This window comes from Eumetopias jubatus, unplaced genomic scaffold, assembly GCF_037043125.1.
Source record: "Eumetopias jubatus isolate StellerSeaLion01/CBP00866 unplaced genomic scaffold, mEumJub1_p1.0 scaffold_14, whole genome shotgun sequence".
NCBI lineage: Eukaryota > Metazoa > Chordata > Mammalia > Carnivora > Otariidae > Eumetopias > Eumetopias jubatus.
The window spans coordinates 95,582,862-95,599,352 of NW_028274820.1; the positions used below are offsets into that span (position 1 = coordinate 95,582,862).

The 16,491-nt window shown below is 45.5% G+C and overlaps 1 long non-coding RNA gene across 1 annotated transcript; it reads left to right on the forward strand.

The window, feature by feature from the left end:
• Positions 1-1,277: 1,277 nt before the first annotated feature.
• LOC114211592 (uncharacterized) lies at positions 1,278-15,466 on the forward strand. The gene is made up of 3 exons (XR_003609798.2): positions 1,278-1,431; positions 2,880-2,962; positions 15,254-15,466. It is a non-coding gene; the product is annotated as an uncharacterized LOC114211592 (long non-coding RNA).
• Positions 15,467-16,491: the final 1,025 nt, after the last annotated feature.

Consider the following 16,491-nt stretch of genomic DNA (forward strand, 5'->3'; position numbering starts at 1 on the left):
CTAGTGTAGTTATTCCAGAAAGCGGGCTAGAGAACCACTAAAATAAGCTGAATCCCAGTGAAGGGAGCACCAGGAAACCTTGGGAGCAAAGACAGGAGGGACATACAGCAAGAACTAGAAGGAAGAACAGATCTCTAAGAACAGAGCCTGGTAGGTGCTTGGTAGAGCAGGACAGTTCGGAGAACTTCAGGGTGTGGGTTGGAAGCCTTGAAGAGGCAGGAATGCAAGCAGGGGAGACAGCAACCACTCATTGCCTTCCCCCAGATCCTGGGAACCTGGCCAAAGGGATCCAAAATGGGGTGATAACTGGGGGTACCTGGAAAGGGCATTCAACCCCCAAGGAGATATTTGGGTGAAATGAGCACACCATTACCACCACTGTTCAGATGTAGCTAATGTGATGATGTGGTTTCCCTATGTGGCTGGTCGTGTCCAACTTATTACTTTAAAACTACACTGTGAGGGGCGCCTGGGTGGCTCAGTTGGTTAAGCGACTGCCTTCGGCTCAGGTCATGGTCCTGGAGTCCCGGGATCGAGTCCCACATCGGGCTCCCTGCACGGCGGGGAGTCTGCTTCTCCCTCTGACCCTCTTCCCTCTCGTGCTTTCTATCTCTCATTCTCTCTCTCTCTCTGAAATAAATAAAATCTTAAAAAAAAAAAAAACTACACTGTGTATGTTAGCTGCTCTCTTCCCTTACTTTACACAGCTGAAAAGTAAATTGTGCATTTTAACGGACAGGCTTGGGTGGAATTTGGCGGTGAGGAGGCTTGATGGTAGTAGAAGAAAGTTCCCCAAGGTGCCTGAAGAAGAAAGCCTTCATCTGGGATGGCCCTGGGGATATCCTATTATGAAAGGCTCTGCAGACTCAGTAACTTCCACGAGTAGTCTCCCGTGTGGCCCAGACAGAAGAAAAACAAGGGAGAAGAAACGCAAAAGAGCCAACAAAAGGAAGAGAGACAACAAAATCGAGGCAGACCTGATGGAGTGGAAGAGTGAACGGGCCCTTGAGTTCGGAGACCTAGGATGCCCACCGAGGGGTGGGGGGAGGAAATTGCCCTGAAGGGAGTTGCCTTCAGCACTGCCCAGCCCCACCTGTGCCTGGACTTGATTTCCACCCCCCGCCCCAGCGCTTCCCCTAAGTGGCTCTATCTCTTCTGCACATGCTCTGTCTGCTAATCTGAAAAATGTTGCCTAGCATTCAGAGGAGAAAACCAGAAAGCGGGTTTGATCTTTTGTGGCTGGTTCCTTGGCCGTGGCTGCTTCCAGGCAGCCCTCTCCCGAGCTCCCGAATGACAGCCCCTGCACCCTCCACCCCACCTCGCACTCCTCGGCCTCCCGTTCCCAGCGCTGGGATTTTTTGGCACAGCGGGCCAAAGTCCGGGGGTGGGGGGCAGCCTGCGCTGCCGGAGACCAGCGGCAGGTGCGACCAGGTAAGCCCAGGTGTGCTCAGGTCCGCCCAGTCACGGCCTGAGGGGCGCGGGGAGCAGAGCAGCTGAGGGGGGGGGGAGGGAGGACCAGCCTCGCTCCCGTCGTCTTTATATGTGCTTATTCCAAACGGGGACTGCAAAGTGGGAGCTTGGAGTGTCTTCAGGGGGTCAAAACCTCGCGTGCCAAGCACAAAGGGGCTCGCTTGTTCTTTCCCGCACGGGCAGTTTGCCCGGCCCTCGTCTGAGTCTCTGCTTCCCCTCCTTCCCCGCCCCTTCACGCTCCCCTCCTCCGCTCTCCCCGCTCCCCTGGGTGGAAGACGGGGCGTCCTGCTCCCCCAGTGGGGGCGCTCGGGCTCCGGGGCGCCCAAAGAGCTGCGCGCGCCGGCGTAGTAACAGCTCCCTTTCGCAGGCTGCCGCCACCCGGGGCTCTTAAAGGCGCCCTGCTCCCTTTCTGCTCAGCCGGCTCTCCTCCCCACCTTTGTGTCACCTCTCGAAAGCTCTGGCCCTCTCGCTCTTTGGCTCCTCCACGCCTTTCTCTCCTGTGTGACTTTCGCCTGGAGCTCCTCTTCTTTCTCATTAACAGGCTTTTCTCTTCTCTGCTAGCCTTTCCCTCTCTTTCTTTTCCTTGTTCTTTCTTGAATCCCTTCCCCCGCTACCTCCCTAGCCAGGGGTAGCATGTGACAGCAGTAAAACCTAGCCGAACTGGGGAATTTGGATGAAATGCTAGAAATAAGTAAATTTAGGTCACACTTCATTGGCGTATTGAACAGAGCCCAGGTAATATACCTGGTCCTTTCCTGATGCCTCAGGTGGGCAGTGTTCGGGAGGAGATGTGGTTGGAGGAAACTTCCCGGGTTGACTGCCCTTTGGGGTCAGCATGGTTTGGTCCTCCACTTTGCAGATTCAGAAACTTGTCTTTTTGGTTCACTGGGAGCAACCACTCATTGCAAAGTTGACTTAACACTATGCCACTCACAAAAGAATAAGGACAATGCATTAATTTACTGGCAGGGATAAGCCTTTTGTGTCAGGAATGGGCTAGATGCTGGCCAATGCTGCAACTTCTCCCTGGGCTGGTAGGGAGAGTAGATAGAGTCAGCCTCGCTTGCCCATAGGTGGAACCGCCTGATTGAGTTCCAGCCAATGGAATGTGAGAAGTGATATACATGCCACTTGCAGACCTGGCCATAAATGTCCCAAGTGCTCGAAGTGAAGGGCTCTGCAACAGGAGACATACAATGGAAGGCTCTTGGATCTTTGAGTCACCATATGGAAGAGAACCACCAGGAGAGATGCCTGACCCACATGGACTGTGATGTAGACAAGTAAACTTTTACTGTATGATGACACTGAGCTTTAAAGATTGTTTATTCCATGTGATAGCATCAGTGTATTTTTCTAGCGAAAAATAACTTGTTTCCACTGTTCTGAACACTCTCTTCCCATACAAGGTACTAAGATGGAAACCTGTACGGAGAAAACTTGTTCTCAGAGGCTTGCTGCGTTAGCCAGAAGTGGACCAAAGCCCTGAGAGGTATTTATTTAAGCTGTGGTGCATTTCTGCCTTAGCTGGGGAGATACTGGAAAGGAACTAATGGAAGTAAGGTAGATGAAGGCGTTAAAATGGTCATTTCCCAAGCATAGGCTACTTCCTGGTCACCTGTTCATCTTTTGATTTAGGAGTAGGGAGAGGAGTATGAGGACCAAAAAAAAAAAAAAAAAATGGTACCAATTCAGAAGTTCGGGGAGAGGATGGAAGTGCCCAGATTTAAAGACATCATGCAGTTTCATGCCAAAATAGAGAAGACTCTGGGCTGGCCAGGAGGGAATTGGCTCACACTGGGGGGTCACGGAGTCATGAGTTAAGTTCCAGGGGCACATGTCCCACTGCCTAATCCACATCTCCACTCAGACGTCTTCCACTCGGAGCCATTCCAAATATAGCAGGTCCAAAGTTCTTCCCGAAGCCCACCCCCGTCTCGCCAGTGTCTGTTCTGTTTTCCCCATTTCTCAGGCCAGAAACCATAGTCTTAACTAGCTCTTCTCTTTCTCTCATGCTCCACACTTAATCCATTAGCAAATTCTCTATGCTCTACCTTCCAAATACATGGAGGGGCACCTGGTTGGTTCAGTCGGTTAAGGATCCGACTCTTAATTTTGGTTCAGGTCATTCTCAAGGTTGTGAGATCGAGCCCCACATTGGGCTTTCTGCTGGGCGTGGAGCCTGCTTAAGATTCTGTCTCTCCCTCTCCCTCTGCCCCTCCCCACCCTTTCCTTCTCTAAAAAAATAAAGAAAGAAAAATACACGGAGGAGTGAGCTACATCTTACCATCAGGCGGCTACCGCCCTGTATCTGGCTACCCTCCTGTCTTACATACATTATTGCAGAGGCCTTCCTACTGGTCTCCTTGCCCCCATGCTTGCTCCCTTCCTGTTTGTTCTTCCCACAATAGTCATACTGTTTTTGTTTAAAAATGGAAATCAGATCATATTGCTTGAACTCCCCAAAGGCTTGCCATTTTACTGAAAATAAAATTGAAATTTCTTACGGTGGGTCTACCAGACCGGCATGGTTTGGGCCCCCACCTCCTCTCTGATCTCATCTCTGCCATTCCCGCCAGCAGAAGCTGCCAATGCCCCGCCCACATCCCCAGGGTTGCCCTGAGGTTACTGCAGACACAGACGGGGGCCCTAGGCTCCGGTGGCCTACCTGTATCTGCCTGAAGGCATTCTGTGACCTCAGTGAGGAGCAGGTTCCAAAAGCCATCTTCATCAGTGAGCCGGGAATTGGATACATACCCAGCTTCCTGACTGCTCACTGGGGCAGTTCTGAGGCATATTCCTTATGGTCTCAGAGATCCCTAGCAGGGGAGAACCTCAGGAGCCCACAGTGGTAACCCACTCATGAATGTCCCACTTAGTAGATTACCTTCCTTCCCTCTTTCACGTCCCCATTCTCTCTTAGTGCTTCATAAAATCACCTCCAGAATAAACCACTTACATCCAGACTTTTTTCTCAAGGAGTTCACAAACTAAGGGACCTCTAAGTCTACCCAGCAACACCAGCATCCTGTTTCTAGAACACATCAAACACCACACCACCTCAGAGCCTTTGCATCTTCCGTTCCCTCTGCCTGAAATACTCTTCCTTTCCTGTCTTCCAGGTCTCTGCTCAAATATCATCTTTGTCTCTGTATTATGTAGGAACCTGGACCCCCATGAATAGCTCTCTGTCCCCTTTCTCTGCTTTATTTCTCTTCTTTATTTATCACCTAAGGCTAACAAACCCATTGTATGTTGGTTCACTGACTGTCTCACCCAGGCAAAAGGGGTGGGTCTTCATAAGAGGGACTTTGTCTGTTTTGTTCTGTTCTGTTCTGTTCTGTTCTGTTCTGTTTTGTTCTGTTCTGTTCTGTTCTGTTCCTGGCAGGGTCAGGAGTGGTGTCTGGAATATGATAGGTGGTTCAGTAAATATTTGCTGAACAAATGGGCATTGAGATAGAGAATAGGAAGAAAGGAAAGAATGTTTGTGACCACAGTCACAGACATGCTGTGTGTCTTTAATGATCTTTGTTGGTAAAAGCTCAAAGTCTACAAGATGGGAAATGTACCACTGTATGAGAAAGATCTTAGGGCATCCTCCATTTCCTCTTTTCTGTAAAAGAATTTGAGTCTTTACCCCCAGTGAAAATGAAGAAGAGAGTTAATTTCACGAAGATCTCTGCTTTCTGACTTTTCTTATAAGAAGTATTTGAGATCCTAATTATAGCATCGTTCACAAATTTTTTTTCATTTAGAAAGTTCAAAATTTTTTTTCAAGAACTAGCAGACGTGAACAGATTGATGCTAATGAGTAAGCCTGACAGAAAATATGCGAGGTAGCTCCCAAACCTGTTCCGTTGGGTTTTCTGGAGTCGACCTGAGCTCTCTTCCCCCTCATCTCTGGTTTTCCTTGGCACCCTGTTCCTGTGGGTGTGATCTGGGTCTCGCCTCCATGTTAGGTGACCCCTCAGGCCCCCACCGAAACATCACCTCTCCCTGACTCCCCTCTAATGAGGGAAGCCCCTGCCGGGTGATTCTCCTTCATGGCGTGCTTCTGTTTCCCTTTGTGGCCCTTTTCAGGACCTGTAGTCACATCATTATTTATTTCTTGCCATTTCCTTAGTTATTGCCTTCCCAGAGTGCAAGCTCCCTGAGGGCAGGCCCACGTCCACTTTGTCACAACCACATGCAGAGTGCCTGGTGCACAGTAGACTCTATAAAGATTCGATGGACCCAGGAATGAAAGAGCACATAAAGGCAGGTTGGCAGCGGCATGCTCAGGTGGGGTCACCAGCCCAGTGCGGGGACCCAAGCCTCCTGACGCCCCCTCCGAGCCCCCCACCCAGTCCTTCCCTCTCTCTGCTTCACCAAAGCTGTGAATCACCTCACTGACGGGCAGGGTCATCTGAGAAAGTAGAAAGAGGAAAAGAAAAATGAGGCACAGGAGGGTAGAGTGGAGAATCTAGGCTCGTTTAACAGCCACTATTCCTTATTTCTTGCTAAAGTATTGGCACCTTTAAAAGCCTTGGCTGTCCTCCCCAACCTCCCCACTCAATCACAAACCACAGTGCCTCGAGAAAATAAAGGGGGAAAAATCAATGTGCTAAATCTTCACTGGGCTCAGTAGCAACTCCCCGTGTGGCTTCCCCCTGCTGGCCGGCCAGCTAAACTCTCAGGACCTCCCTCTGAACGGGACTCCAAGTTCAGATGTGGTGGGGAGGACTTGCGTGTTAAAAATGTTCAAAAATCATCTGAGTTGTAGGTGGTTGAGTTGAGAACAGAATCATATTTATTTTGAAAAAGTTAAATATGACTTATTTTCATTTCTCCTTTAAGTCTTATTTCTTTCCGCCTCACCCCTTACCCCAAGTCTGAGGGAGTTTACTGCCCCAGGGAGGGAGAAGGTGGGTACAACTAAGGGGTAGCAGAACTTTGGGTATCAAATCTCTCTTAATCGAGAGCCGGGACTGGAAAGCTGGGCGTTGCGGAAAGAGAACAGGGATTTCTAGATTCCCAGACTCCTCCTCTAACATGTGGAGAGCCCTACCCAGTTGGTTGATGAGTGGGTTTTAGAAAAAGGAGGTCTGCATCAGAGAGAAGACCTATCCCAGCGGATGCTAAAAAGGAGGGTATGACGGGCAAGGGGAGACCGAGCTAGGACCTGAGATCATATAGATTCTTGTCGCCCCTTCCTAGGGTCAGGACCCTGGTGTGTGTGTGTGTGTGTGTGTGTGTGTGTGTGTGTGTGTGTAGGTGGAGGACAGGGGAGAGAAACGTAGAGAAACAGGTAGTTATGGGGGAAGCTGAGAATATCAAAGTGAAGGGCTTCTGTCACCCTGGGCTTCTGGCCCATCTTAGAGGAGGCTGCCAGTTCCCAGCTGAAGACCCACCTGTGCGCCAAAGAGCAGTTGCTAGGCATTGGCCGAGGAGGTGGCTGGATGAAGGGGCCAGCTCAGGGAGAGCAGAGCATCTGGAGTTCTCATCTGACCAAGAGAGGAGATGTGGAGAGTGCTGGGTGGAGGGCAGACAGAAGCTTGGCATTGGGCTGAAAAAGGCCAGTGGGCAAGGACTTTCTTTTGTTCATTGTTGTATATCCAGCACTGGGAGCACTGCCGGGTACATAGCAGGTGCTTGATCAATATTTTTGACTGAAATGATTCAGTGAAGGTTCTAGGTACCCTCCCACCTCGGCTACCATAAGGCCCTGAATACTGCCTACCTTCCCACACAACCATCCTTTAAGGGAATGGGGTGTGGAGGACAACTGAACAACTGAACTTTGCACCACAGAGTAGGCGGGTGATATATTTAAAAAGACCATTTATAGCAAAGTAATTGGTGAAATACACACTGATTAAGTTTTAATTTTGTTTCTCTTCATGGTTTTGCATTGGGGTATCAATGTAGAGCATATCAGTTATGGGAAATAAAAAAGCACATCTGAGTGAACTATAGAAATAAGCATACATATGCTTCACTGTGGCTCCTCACATGAGTTCACGGGTGTGTGTGACCAACCTGCCATTGTGTGTGATGCTACAGAGGATGCATGAGGCAAAAGAGCCATCTAAAAGCTATCCAACTAGTCGGGGTGCTATGCTACGTACTCTGTAGCTGGAGACATCCTTGTGAAAGCATGTGGCTGGGTCCAATGACACATAGCCACAAAATCTTTGAACAAGCTGGCCTGGAGGAGGTTGCACACCCCTCCATGGTGGGGGGTTGTAGGGGACGCTGCTGCGAAGACATGGCAGCCAATGGCGGATTTCAGTTACTTGACTGAGTGGGCCGGGCTTGGAGCAGGTGAGGGGAGGTGTGACTTCCCAGAACGCACCACCTGTGTCCCTCGCTTGGGAGGCATTCCTCAAGACAACCGCTCCGAGGAAGGCTTCAGTAACCGTGATAGGGGTTGAATAGGGAAACACTGGTTGCCATAATTGTAGGAAAAGAAGAGGTCATTTGAAGTCTCACAGGAAAGGAATCCATGCCCTGGCATGCATATCTGGATGGTGTAGGAATCTTGGCCAACGGAAGCTTTATCTCTGCTGTCAACATTCATGACAAGATGTCTAGATGGCGCTGTTAGGACACACCATGACTGTTTTGTCATCTTTTGTAACTCAGGGATTGTTGCTCTTTGACCAAAAAATGTGGATTGCCCACTAAACTTGTCCCTAGCAGCCCATGACAGGGAAGAACTGTCTTCAAGGAGCTGACTTTCCAATCAGCATGGCCCTTGCTTTCACAAGGGTACGTGAACTATGCCAGTCCAGCCCCTCCCACATATCTCTGCCAATGGGGAGCAGTTCTGCATGGTTCCTGTATTGATGATCTGTTGCTGAATAACCAATTATCCTGAACATTTAGGGATTGAAAAGAGCAAACATCTACTTTTTCACAGTTCCTGCAGGTCAGGAATCCGGGAGTGGTTTAGCTGGTACCTCTGGCCCAACGTCTCCCGCAGGCTCTGGTCTTCCCTGGAAAGTCAGAGGGCCACTTGGAAACTCACTGGTGTGGCTGTTCCTGGGTGCTGTAGATCACATGCTTCTAAACTCCACCATATGGGCCTTTCCACCGGGCTGCCCCATGACAGGTGACAGCAATGGGTAAAAAATATTTAATAAGGAAGGGAACCACAAGCATGTCGTTTTCTTAAACCTTTCTATGGAGGCATACACAGATAGGAAAAGCATACAATTCTTGCCTGTACAGCTCAATAAATTTTCTTAAAGTGAACACACTCATGTAACCACCCAGGTCAAGAATTAGAACATGACCGAGAAGCATCCAGAAGTGTCCAGAAGCAAAGAGAAGGCCCAGCCCTTCTCTTAGTCATTGTCTTTCCTCTTCTTACCTAAATCTAGCCACTTCCTTGACTTCTAGCGCCATGCTTGCCTATTGTAGTTGGGTTTTTTTTTTTCAGCTTTATTGAGGTATCATTGGCATGTTTGCTTGTTTTTAAACTTTACATAAATGGAATCCTGTCATAGGTTTTATTTTGTGCTGCCTCCTTGTTGAACATTATGTAAGGTCCATTTTCACTGTAGCGTGAAGTTGTGACTTACTTATTTCATTGCTGTAAAGGATTCTGTTTTATAAACATACCACAATATAAAATATATAACAATCTCTTCTACCATTGATGTACATTTGGGTTATTTTGGCTTTTGGCCAATAGAGACTTCTCTAGACATCCTTATACATGTTTCTGGATGCACATGTGCATGCATTGCCATTGGCCATTGTGGTAGGCAGAATAATAGTCCCCCAAAGATGTCTACATCCTAATCCCCAGAAGCTATGAATACGTTACATTTCATGACAAAGGGGAATTAAGGTAGCAAATGAAAGTAAATTTGCTCATCAACTAAACTTAAGATAGGAAGATTAACCTAGAAGATCTGCCTGGGCCCAGTGTAATCACAAGAGTTTAAATGTGGAAAAAGGGGCAGAAGAGAAGGTCGGAGTGCTGCACTGTGAGAATTCCCCCAACTGTTGCTGGATTTGGGACCATCATCCAAGGACTGTGGGCAGCCTCCAGAAGCTGAAATGATTGAGGATTCTTCCCTAGAAGAAACACAGCCTTGCTAACACCTTGATTTTAACCCAAAGGAGCCATTTTGAACTACAGAACTATAAGATGACAAAAATTTTAAAAAGTATTTAAAGGTTTTACCCTTTAAAAATAATACAACATAAGAATTTACAGTAATAGTTAGGGATAGCAACAAAGACCACTCCTTCCCCCAGGGAATGGAAATAGACACTTAGCAAAGACACTACATATCTAGAAATTTGCACCTGATTCTTCAGAGAGATGTCAGATATGATTCACTGGAAAATGTCTTTCAGAATATCATTTTCTGAAGTTCCCCTTTGAGACCCATTTTTGGTCCTTCGTCATAGCCAGTGGCAGGTATGGGTGTAATAGGTCATTTTTGATGTACTTAATCACTCAGGAGATTTTCTATGATAGCAAAATTTTCTTTGAAGTTCATAAGATGATACACCTGTTGTTTTAAGCCACTGAGTTCATGGTAATTTGTCATGGCAGCAACAGAAAATTAATATAATGATCTTCCTATCAGTAGAAACGTTGGGTATGCCTATGTTCATCGTTTCTAGATATTTCATCGAACAGTTCTCTAATGTGGTTATACCAGTTTTACCCCCACCAGGTATGTGGGAGTGTTCCCCTTGCTCCAAGTCTTCATCATGGCCTGGTATCATCAGTCTTTTTTAACTATAGCCATTCTGTCATGGTATCTCATTTTTATTTCAAGGTGTAATTTTATTTCAAGGTGATTACGAAAGAGGTCAAGTAACTTTTAGTGTGATCATTGGCCATTTGATCTCTTTTGTAAAGTGCCTCATCAACTTTCTAGCCACGTGATTCCTTTTTGCTGTTGTGGTAAAGGAGAAATAGAATTTGGAGCATAACCCTCCAGTTCTATTCATAAAACCATTCTGCATCCTCAAGTCACAAAATTGAGATTTTCTTTAATGTTCTATGAGACTTCTTTCTTTTTGTACTCTTCTATAAAAATAAGCATCATTAAGCATCGGACTCTTGGTTTTGGCTCAGGTCATGATCTCAGGATCCTTGAGCCCTGCATCAGGCTCCACGCTCTGCAGGGAGTCTGCTTGTCCTTCTGCCTCTGTCCCCCTAATCGGGCTCTGTCCCCCTACTCGTGCTCACACTCTCTCTTTCAAATAAATAAAATCTTTAAAAAAAAAAAGAGAGAAGCAGCTTCTACCTGTTTATCACAGAATGGCAGTTTTAGTGAGCTTGCAACACCACAAACACACACACACACACACGCATGCACGCACAGAGTTAAGAACACGTAGGGGTATTGGACAGTGCAAAGAAATAGGCAACAAGTACAAAAGTCCCTAGCAAATATTTTTTAAAACAGTAATCATAAATACCAACAGACTATTAGGATGTTATTTATAGGTTAATAATCTCTGCATGAGGCTATTTCACTCACAGCCTCCGTGATGAGTGTATTAGGCCTGCGTATTGAATGTTAAGATCAAAATATGCTTTTCGTTAGCTGATATAACTTCCAAAATTAATCACTCATACAGTCGGTGACTCATACAATCCATTCCAGTCTGCTCTGCTACTTGTTAGAGATTTTTATTTAATTTAAGCATTTTCATTATTTTAGATTTTTATTGTGCACTGTTCAGTTCTGAGTCTTGGGCAATTGTTATAATAAGGTTACTAGTCGGAGGCTGCAGATAAAGAACAGCAATTCAATAATTAAAAGGCAACCAAGAGTGCAATCTGTCAAATAGAAAAAAAAAAAAACCCCACAGATCCGAAAGTGCATGAAGATGAGCTGAAAGCCAAAACTATTAATGTAAAATATTATTTCCAGAGGTGAACCAATATGTGTGGCAGCTCCCGTGTTACAGAGGGGATTTTGTAAGATAATCAGACCAGCGGTGTTAGCAGGACAGTCCTGAGTTTCATCTTTCCCCAAGTCTTAGATGATCTCTCAGAATTCCCTTTTAAAACCCACTTTCAGGGTTTTATTAGACCAGGTTCTACTTCTTCCTCTTCCTATTTATTCCTGTCCTTACCTACTACCACTCCTACCTTCCCTATGGTTTTCTGTGCTCAGTAAGAGTAAGATCTTTGAGGATAAGGATCTGGTTTTTTCTTTTTTGTGCCTCTTTCTAAATGTCTCTTGGAATTGCCCACTCGCCTCTGCTTTCATCACCCTAGTTCAAGCCACAGTGTCCTACTTTGCCTCCTGTGGACTCCTGATCTCTCCACATCCATCGTGGCCTCACCCCACCCCACCTTACCTCCTCTGCACAGCAGCTGGGGGAATCTTGTTGCCACACAAAGATGTTCCTGTCATTCCTGCACTTAAAATGGATTGCCCTTACTTCAAACTCCTTGACATGGCCTGAAAGGCCCTACCTGGTCAGCCTCTGGCCTGCCTCACCAGCCTCTTCTAGAACTACTCTCCCTCTTCCTCTCTGTGCACCACCTTTCAAATCCAAAACCACACTGTGCTCCTTACTGCCCCAGGGCCTTTGCACATGCTGTTCCTTCTGAGTGTGGAAAACTTTCTACCAGCCTCTAACCCCTTCCGCCTGGCCAGTGGCCACCACTCCTTCCGGCCTCAACCTAAATATCACATCCTCAGACCGTCCCTCCAAGTTGTCCCAGACTAGGTCAGGTCATGTTACTGTTTGTTCTCAGCAACCTTTATGTGCCCTTCCTAGTACTTACACAGTTGTGAATTTTTAATTGCATAAATCATTTCTGCCTTCACTTTCCTGAGTGCCCACAATATGCCTTTGTGAGATTGTTAACGGCTGCCATAAAAAATATCACAGACTGGGGGGCTTCCACAACAGAAATGATCTTCCCACAGTTCTGGAGGCTTGGAGTTAGAAATTAAGATGCTGGCAGCTTTGGTTTCTTCTGAGGCCTCTCTCCTTTGTAGATGACCACCTTCTCTCTCTGTCCCCACTCTCTGTCCCCTCTTTTGTTTTTCTAATGTATTGCTCAAGTGTCTAAGTGATTACTTAGCTGAAAGTAGATGCCTCTCTTGGGAATTTTCACTCCCCTCCTCCACCACGTCAAGGAATTCTGGAGGTTTGTACGGTCTCCAGAGGAGTTAGTATGGTTTCCATACCCCAGAGAGCAAATGAGGGTGTCATCTGACTTTTACTGCTATTAACTCTGACTACCACAAGGTGTCGCTGTTGGCAAACTTGCTCTGCGCAGTCCGCCCGTGGATGCTGATTTGCTCTGGGACCATGATGCCTCCCAGAAGGCTCACCTCCCATCCCAAGCTGCTATGGCTGTTTAAGGAGAGCAATCCCATATCCTCAGGGTTATATTCTATAAAAATGCCCCCAGCTTCTTCTAGCGCATCTCTGCTTTCATTCTTGTTCTAATGGATTATCCTTAAAGTGGAGAGGAAGCCAAGATTTCAAAAGACACTGGAGAAAAGAATTGGTATGAAAAAAGTTAAAGATGCTGTTTTACACATGAAATCCTTGTATTACATCGTGTCAAATAGCCATAGACTGAAATCTTGAACTGTAATTTAGTGTATATCTCTATCAAATTGAACTCCAAAACCTTGGGAGAGAGAAGAATAATCACTGGAGAGGGCAGAGGACCGATATCAATTCCTTGCTTGCAAGTACTTAGGATATAGAGAAAAGCAGTCTGGATCTGGAACAAGAAGCTATGGGTTCAAGTCCTTGCCCTGCTGTTTAATTAGCTGCATGAACCTGAGAAGTCACTTAATTCCCTTGCCCTTCATGCCCATATCTATAAACTTGGGACAATGCCAGTCCTTTACATCTTACAGTGCTCTTGTGAGAATCAAGTGGATTGATCTGAAAACTGCAAAGCACTATGTAAATATGAGGTCTTTCCAAACAGACTTAAAAAAATTAGCAGGCTGGTTTCTTGGGAGCAGTTTTAGGCTGACAGCAAATTTGCTCAGAAAGTACAAGGAGTTCCCGTATACCCTGACTCCCTCTGCAGTTTCCCCCACTGCTAACGTCTTGAATCAATTAGTTACAATTGATATGTCAATACTGATGTATTACTAGTAACTAAAGTCTATTGTTTACATTAGGGTTTATTCTTGGGTTGTATGTTGTATGGGTTTTGACAATTGTGGCTATGACATGTATCCACTGTTAGATTATCAGACAGAATAGTTCTACTGCCCTAAAACTCGCCTCTGCTCTACCTGTGCATCTCTTCCTCCCTCTCCTCCAGCCCCTGATGACCACTGATCTTTTTACCATCTCCATAGCTTTGTCTTTTCCAGATGTCATAGGGTTGGAATCATAGAGTATGTAGCCTTTCCAGATTGGCTGGTTTCCCTTTGTAATATGCATATAAAGTTCTTCCATGTTTTTCCAGTGATAGCTTGATAGCTCCTTTCTTTTTATTGCTGAATACTTACTCTCCCATTATGAATGAATTCCCGATAGACTTTTTTTTTAAAAAAAAGACTTATTTTTTAGAGCAGTTTTATTAGGCTTGCAACAAAATTGAGAGGAAGGTACAGAGATTTCCAATATACTCCCTGCCCCTACACATGCAGAGCCTCCGCCATTATCAAGGCCACTCACCGGAATGGTTCGTTTGTTACAACTGATAAGCCTATATTGATACATTATAATCACCCAACGTCTATAGTTTACACTGGGGTTCACTTTTGGTGTATATCCTATGGGTTTGGACAAATGTATATCTATCAAAGGTATTTCTATCATTCATCTCATACAGAGTATGTTCACTTCCCTAGGCTTTTTATTTAAAACAACCAAAGACTACATTGTAATAGAGTTAAACTAAAATAAATATCAGTAGCTCCATTAAAGGGAAAAAGAAGGTGCTAAGGTCAGCTTGATATGGGGGTGGGCGGGCAGAGAAGTTACATGGACTTCACGCAGATAGTGTGTGCTGGAGGAGGTGTTATGGGCCAGTTGTAAGTATAAGAACCACAATATTTCCGCCTCTGCTCCCTCCTGGAAAGACAGCTCAGCTGCCAGCAACCTGGTCCTCTCAGTGCAGGACCTGAGCAGTCACCCTCATGCACGATACCTGGGTTTGGTGCTGATGGCAGACTAAGAAAAAAAAATCTCATGTCCAGGATCTCTCAAACTACCTCACTCCTGGCTGTATGCCTGATATGTAAGAGCATGCAATAAATGCTTGAATGAATGAGTGGCTGAAGAAACAGGATAGGCCCCAGATCTGGAAACTGAGGGAAGGTTCTGGGAGGAGGCAGAACCATCTGGTCATGAATGATTTTGTGATAAACCCCTGGAGCTACTATTGCCAAGCCCAAGACCCCCTGTACAAACCGCTGAGCACTGCAGAGGAACTGTTTGCATTAGATTCAAGCCAAGATATCCCCAAGATCCCTGACAAAAAAGGAAATAGGAGCCTGGTGCCAGCCAATAGACCCAGAGGAAATTAACACTTGTGCGGCTTTATCCCTGGTCTCCTTCTACAGCCGGATCTTCAGCGCCACCCAGTGGTGCTCCCTTGGGGCTCACTGCCCTGCCAAAGCACCCAACGGGGCTTCATGCCCTCCTTTAAAGCTGGTAGGATTAAAGCCTTCCTCTTAAGGTTCAAGATAAGAGACTATGTGGAAGTAAGGAATAAATCGAGAGCTTTAGATTTAATGTCAGAGAATTTTAAGTCACAGAACTTAATCTCAGCAATTACATACACAATTAGTAGCAGGATTTTGTATCCATGCTTATCATTCTGCAGTTTGGGAAACGGAGCAGTTTTTGGACAATGTGAGGCCAAGATCAAAGGTTAAAGCCGTGCAAAGGAAATGCAGAACTGAGAGGTGGAAAAGAGAATCGGATCCAGCCCCTGACTCCAGACAGCAGACGTGTCATTGCCATTTTACAATTAAAGCGGAAAGGCTTTGTTAAATGCCCAAGGTCAAATGTCCAATAAAGGAGGCAAGGACCCTGATTGGGTGGAGTGTCCTTTTTCTTTTCCTATGCTGCTTCAAAGTGCCCTCTTTCCTTAGATATTTTGCTGTTTTGCTACAATTGCTCTGATATTCTCCTACAAAGGGGTCAGTCTTTATTCTATTTTATACTCACAAACTGTTCTCCTAAAGGCTTGGGTTACTCTGTCCCTCACGCAGAAGCTAGAATTCCTGACATTTCTTATAATGTAGATGACATTTTTACATCTGTTATATACATTAAACATCTTACATATAATGTCAATCCATATCCCTTTTATTGGTTATAAAATGTTTGGTTCATTGCTATATGTAACATTTAAAATCTAATTAATGTAATTCACAATGGATTTTTAAATCTGCACTTTCTTTAAGAGCATGTGGTTTGGAATTGAAAGAACACACATGTATTTGGCATTAGATACTGAGTCGGTGATAGCACATTCAATAACCCATTTTATCTTCATGACTAGCCCTATAGGTAAGTTAGAGAATTATCTTTATATTGACAATGAGACAGAGATTCAGACATCTTAAATAAGCACCCACAGTGGCATAACAACCAGACAGAGGAGCTGGACATTGAACCTGAGTTTCCTGTCTTGAAGGCTATAGTAGTATTTCTACCAAAGCTCTTGACTCTACCAGAATTGAAACCAAGAAGTGAAGTTTTATTCCCCGCTTAAACAACACATAAAACACTATCTCCTATATCACCCTTGGGAAATTTGCATGCTCATTGGTCTGTCAGAGGTTCTATTGAATTCTAATATAGACACATGGTTAGCCTAGTGATTCCCAAGCTCATGGCATCATTGTTTTGTTGTTGTTGTTTGGTATGTGTGTGTAACTATTAACTTCCTTCTGAAATAGAGCTCTATAAACATACCATGAGCAGCGCAGGCTAGAGACTCTGACTGGGGAGATATGGACTTGAGAGGTAGTTGCCAACTGAAGGAGGATTCAGTCTTTCAAGGTAGGTTCTGGGTTTATTTGCCAAAAACAGCTTAAGGCATAATTTTATTTT